Raw genomic sequence first — 6,410 nt, forward strand, 5'->3', positions numbered from 1 at the left:
TTTTTTTCAAAAGCTGGAAGAGTTAGGTAACAAATAATGTTTCACTGGAAGATATGAAAGAGAACAAACAAATGTGTGCCATTTTGATAGAATAGGTTGCCAATACAGAAATCAACCAAGGAGCTGTTGACGCTTTTCACCAGGACGCGGGAGCTTTTTGTGAAACTAATTTCGTGTAGCTGGACGAGGGCCCTAGGATGGGTTGAAGAAAGAGCAAAGGAAAACAAGAAAGCTTGTTCACTATCAACCACTCAATGTGAATACGTATGTTTCCTTACTCAGGGGGGATACACGAATTTCGGCATGATCAAATTATTACATTCAAAACAGTGATCAGCAGAATAACAGAGGGGAAGACGAAATTAATGGCACATGTTCATAGTTGGACAAAATGTGAAAAAGTGGACAAGAAAATAATAGAAATGATCTGGAAAATGCATGCTATGGACAAGAAGTGGACTGTTAAAGGTGAGAAGTCCTGTTTAAAGTGCATGGTTAAGCTGATGGATTGAGAATGAAAAATGGGTATGGTGAGCAAGCGATATCCATATTATGAAAAAGAAACAGCTCACACTTAAGAACTGTGACATGTAATGAGGACAGGTTAACCTACTGCTTCTCATCTTGGGAAGAGTCAATGGGTAAGTTTATGCAGCACGCTCATACCCTGAGGGACACCATGAGGTTGTGTACAAAACGAGCTGAAGGTGTAACAAGATGTCAAGACATCTGAATTCGAGGATGGATTAAGCGTACTGCATCAAAGAACTCACATCAGCAGCAGTCGGTAAAGCTCTAAAAATGTCTGAAGTTGTCGTAGACTCGGGAAATGGAATGCTGGGGAAAGCAGGAGCGCGTAAGCGGTGGTATAAGTGCGGGGATGAAGCGTTGGAACGAGTGTGATTATGCCAAATTTTGGACCCTGTGTACCCTCGTCATTGAGGTTACGTTTGGAGCGTTGGACAATGGTACTTTGGTGGTCACGAAGTAGTCATCACGAACGTTTTCTAGATCAAAAACAGAAGTCGAACAACTTAGGGTATGGGCAGGGAACAGTGGCAGCACGCCAAGAGCTTATAAACGACTCGGACTTGGTAATTCGAAGCTACTGGTGTTAAACAGTAGAATAACGCGAAAAATTTCACCCCCCATAGGAGAAACCTGGGAGAAGGGTAGCGTGGTTTACGCGTTACAGAGAAGGCGAACGGTCAGACAGCTTACATACAGCAAAGACATGACCCGGGAGAGAAATACTAAAGGCTAAGATCAATTATCAGTGCACTCAGGATCGAGGCAACGGATAGAATACTGCAAACGGANTGGATGTGTGAAGTCGACAAACCGTAACCCTATTGATATGCTGTTAGAAGACGGGAGGATAATACGCCGTCATTTAGACCATATCAGAACTAGGAAGCATGGACCGGATGCGGAACAAACACCGGAGACGCCAGTGCAGGTGGACTCGGGAGTGAAGCAAGAGAGCTTAGAAACACCCACAAATGCGCCAAGGTGTCTGCGGCGGTCGGCTAGGGAGTCAAGGCCGGTCGAACGTTATCAAGCTGGAGTTGGCTTAATCTAGCGGTAGAAGACTGTAATAGCTGCTTCGGTGTGTCAGAGAGTTTGCGCGTGTGCGTGTCCGTTCGTCGTTCCACCATCGATCTGACATGTGACTTGAGTGGTTGATTGGATGTGTGTCCGATTGGTTGGCTCGCGTGAGCGCTGTGGGTTGACTGGATATGTGACTCAGTTGTTTTGCTTGCCTGCCACGAAAGCGGACCAGTTTGGCCGCGTGTACCCAATACACCCGTGTCCGTACTTACGCGTTCTTCTGACTTACTGTGAACTACAATAGCATCCATTTCGGCAAACGATGGTTCGAAATTCACAATAAATGGTTTAACAACGCGACCTTTAGCGCCGGTACACTATTCAATATGTCCCCGTTGAACGGCCAAAGACTCGCTTTCGAAGTGTCCCTGCACCAAGCGAAGGAGCTATGTTTCTGAGAAAACGGTTATCAAACACCTGAAGACCTCTCAGTTCTGCTGCTCGAATAGGCCAAATCTCACAGCTATACAACAATGCAGTCCGCGCTGTAGCCTGATGCACACGTTCCTTGTGCTTCAAGGATATCCGCCTTCACGCCATAAGTGTCTCAGATTCGTAGACGTAAACCAAGCCCTACAACTTCGTGCGCTTACCTCGGCTATCATGCTACAATGAAAATTACTGCAACATCCAGAGTATGTAGAACGCTGCACGATATCGAGTACTTCTCTCCGGATTGTTATTAGCGTGTTCAGCGATTGCATGTCCAGGCACACGAATGTAAAACTTTTGGAGACAAAGTGCATTACCGAGGGCCGGATGAATTTTGTCAGTTCATCTAGAATTAGTCACGCCTTCATTTTTACAAAGACGATAAAATGTTGCATGCATATTCCAGATCAACAAGGTCTTTTTTCGCAGGCCAGATAAACCCCAGGATTTTGAAGAACCTCCTGCGCTCGTCCAATTATCTCAACGATCACCAAACAAAATAAGAGTGGAGACAGTGAGCACCCTTGAGGGACGCCGCTTTGTGTCCGAAATCTTTTAGAGGGTTCCTTATAAACCCCACACGTCCGGAGATCTGAGAATACAAAACTCTTGTGTCCAACCCACACGTCCGGAGGTCTGAGAATACAAAACTCTTGTTGTGTCCACAAATTTCTGAGCATCATTTATAACAAGTGTGTTGAGGAATACAGACCGGTCAACCAATTTGAAAGTGGCTCGGAAACCCAGGAATACGACGTTGTTCTAGCACCTGACAGAGTGTATAGATTTGGTCTACGCAACACCTCCCGGCAGGAATTCTGCCCGTTTCTCTTGAGTCAGCGTTTCACGGGCCACCATAGGGTGACGAAGCAAGAGTGACTCCAGGAATTTCGTTACAACATGTGCTAATCTGATCCGTTCTGTGATTACCACACTCACTAAGTGCCCCTTTCTGAAGGTAGGCGTTAGGACTGACTTTTTTCAGTCGTCCGGGACAGTCCTGTTTCCAAAAAATGCAGACAAACAGATCAGACAAGCATTAGTTGTGTATTGCGCCCCTATCTTTGAACAATGCGCGTGGGGCTCATCCAGACCAGAAGCTCGGTGACACTTGAGAGAACGTTTGCAGTCATAAACCTCCAAGACTGTGATTGGTTCAGCGATCACCGTTCATGTTCCACGGCAAATGTTAGCTCCAGATGAGTGCCAGATGGTGGTCAAAGTTCGAGGCGTTCCTCTTTGCTCAATAAGATCACCCAACTCCGGTGCATAATGGTTTTGCTAACAGACGGGCTGCGGGAGCCGAGTGCATGATCAACTGGTTTTACTGGCATCACTGGCCTTCTGAGCCCCTTCCAATTCTTCGGCTTTCCGTTTCCCGCAAATTTCACGGTCGGCCCGAACGCTCACTTTCACTTGACGTCTGACATTCTTCACGTCAAATTGCGTTAGAAACAAGCTATAACATTTCTCCGCAATTTAAAGTGTCACTGCTTGGTCTGTTATCCAGTGCTTGAGTGCTCCCGGCAGTGCCGCGCTCAAGGCGAACCTCTCAGTATCGTGCAGAAATATGGCAATTTCGTTCGATTATGGATTCACATCTAATGGTGATGCCTTTGGAAGAGACTGCAAGAGACCGTTCTGTTATTTTCGTCTTACGGTCTGATCTGTTAGCCTCTTAGTCGCCACGCGATTTGTCCGCACCCTACGTGGCCCCGGAAAAAGAAGGAAGAATTGACTCCGGACAAGCACGTTGTCTGAATCCACAAACGTGTTTACAAACAACCAGCAGTCAGCTGTTGATCCGCACTATCGGTAACTGATGGCAATGTGATCAATCTGCGTTTGTGGACGGTATGCCGACGACAGAATATGTGGCCAGACGGCTCCGGCTATTTTGAGAGCTAGCCCTGCATAAAACCAGCCTCCCACAGGACACAGCTAAAGCAACCGTTCACCATTTTCCGTACGTACCGAGTCTAATCCATTTCGACTACCTGAGTGAGTCCCATATGCGCCAAGCCTGCCTACTTGTGCATTCAACTACGACAATATCTGAGCTTTTAGCCTGCTGCAACAGGAAATTCAAGACATAGTAAAACCTGCACTCCATGGTTTCAGAGATTCAGTCAGTTTGGGCGTATGCAGACACGACAAGAAGACATCCTTCAAAGACTGCCAAACAAACCGCCCACAGGCAAGTAGTAACGGAAATCAAATCAAGAAAGGATACTCTCGCCTAGTTACTTAAGACAATGCCGACCCCTGCACAGCCAGCTTCAGTAACCTTTGCATTACCGGAGATGCGTAGCCAGCAGCAAGTATGAAGTGATGGGATGGTTAGCTAAACTTCTGTGCTTGCATTTAATGGGGCGCCCACGCCTGAGCGATAAGTGACCCAAACCAAAGCCTTTGCCTCAAAAGCCTGAAAACAAGGCAGAGATGTTCGGCTATAAATGCAACTACTACCGTCTATACGGAACACGTCGCCGCAAACGTTCCAACCCCCAACCTGAATATCCCCAGACATCCAACCACTGACTAAACTCGTATCAGTGACCCCGTGAGTGTTGCAAAGCGACACTCCATCATAGCTCAACTTGTCGAGGTACCGAAACACCGCGGCAAGGTGTCTTCGCGACGGTGGCATGCCATAATTTGTGAGAAGTAGATCTAGACTCAGCATGAATTTTCAGGGTCGTTGAACAAGTCGGGTGGAAGAGGTAGATGGTACTGATGGGTGTTCAGTGCAGTATTGAGGCTGGTGGAGAAGTCTGAACACAATTAGATGGTTCCATAAGCCTTCTTCACAGTTTCGATCAGTGTTACGCGCGTCAACCAGTTGAGTTGTCGGAAGAAACCGGTCGTTTAGGCGGTTAACTTATTGCTCAACGACCGGTGAGGCTGTATACGGCACTGGATATTTCGGCCTGGAAAATTCTTGGCACTGGTACGGGGGCAAAATGTTGATGTTTCGTGCATCCTTCAAGACCGTCAGTGAGTATGGGTGTATAGCGTTGCATAGGGTGCTCACGTGAGCTGTTTGGCATGTGAGTTTACTAGAGGACACCCCCAGGTGCAGCGCGCGTGAGGTTGAGAGTAGAATTATCCAGCGTTTCCAGTAGATCCAGCCCCGTGATAACAAGCTTGGAGTATAAGATCAGGTACCACGTGGCTTGCGACGTCGAGGCATAAACCTCGCCCGTAAACCTAAGCTCACAGCTAGGAGCATTAAGGACCGATTGTTTAGTCGGTTTAATATCCGGCTTGCCAGTTTGTTGCTGGTTCGGTTCACGGAGCAGTAGGATGTGAGAGCCCACAATCAAGCCGCAACCAAACTTGAGTTTTTGATACGATCACTCATCACCTCCATTTGGCAAACGATACCAGTATTAATGTCTCTGTCACTGGGATGGACCGCACTCAGGTGTGCTGGTGGTTGCGGCACCTATGTGTTCACAACAATTGAATCTGGAAAATTTACTGTATTTAAAACGCCAACAACTAGCGAAATGCCACTCACCGCAGTGCCAGTAAACTGTGGAAGGTTTGCTCCGTTTTCGACCGGGCCGGTTCTCGGCATCTTTGGTAAGTTTTAGTTGATTGCGTGTACACAGCTGCTTGAAGTAGCAGGTGACCGATCACGGCCGTGCCGTGCTTTAGGTCGATGAGGCGTTAACTCTAGTTGGTGAGGTTTTGCAACGGCATATCAACATTTTGTTTAACTCTGTGAAGCAATGGGTTCAGATATCTTCATCTAGTACGTATGGAGACCGGAGACTTGAACTTTTTCCGCATCACTGGGCTGAGCTTGAAAAGGTTACATCGCGGACTACTAACACCGGCAAGCGTGACGAAGCCATTGAATTTCTTCACGAGTTTGAGACGCTGGTAACCAGTAGTGAAAACTGTTCTTTCATGACCCAATATCTGCGACAGTATTATTATCGCTTAATAGAAGCCGAAGTCGCCGGGCAGCTTAAGGCGAATGAATTTGGTATGCCTTCCAGGCTGCGATGTCCCTAATTTTCGCAGCAATAATATGATCCCCACCCATCACTGAACTTGGAGAGCTAGTGTGATGAACATGACTGATACTCTATTCATTGCTCTATTCGTTATTCTCTTGTTTTAATATTCTATATGCTGTGTACATACACCAGTTCGAATACATACGTGTTACTTGTTGCGCTGCACTGAATTCTTGATTTCCAGTTCGTCCGTCACGAAGAGACTGGACCTTACCGTGGTGTGACGGTTTGCGCACCTCAACGATCCACTTAGCTATACTGGAATGTGTCCCGCGACACCCACAGAGTCTCTCATACCAGGTTGGTCAATGGTTAGAGGTCTAACGAACACAGTCT

This window comes from Opisthorchis viverrini (assembly GCF_000715545.1).
Source record: "Opisthorchis viverrini unplaced genomic scaffold opera_v5_24, whole genome shotgun sequence".
NCBI classification, from domain to species: Eukaryota; Metazoa; Platyhelminthes; class Trematoda; order Opisthorchiida; family Opisthorchiidae; genus Opisthorchis; species Opisthorchis viverrini.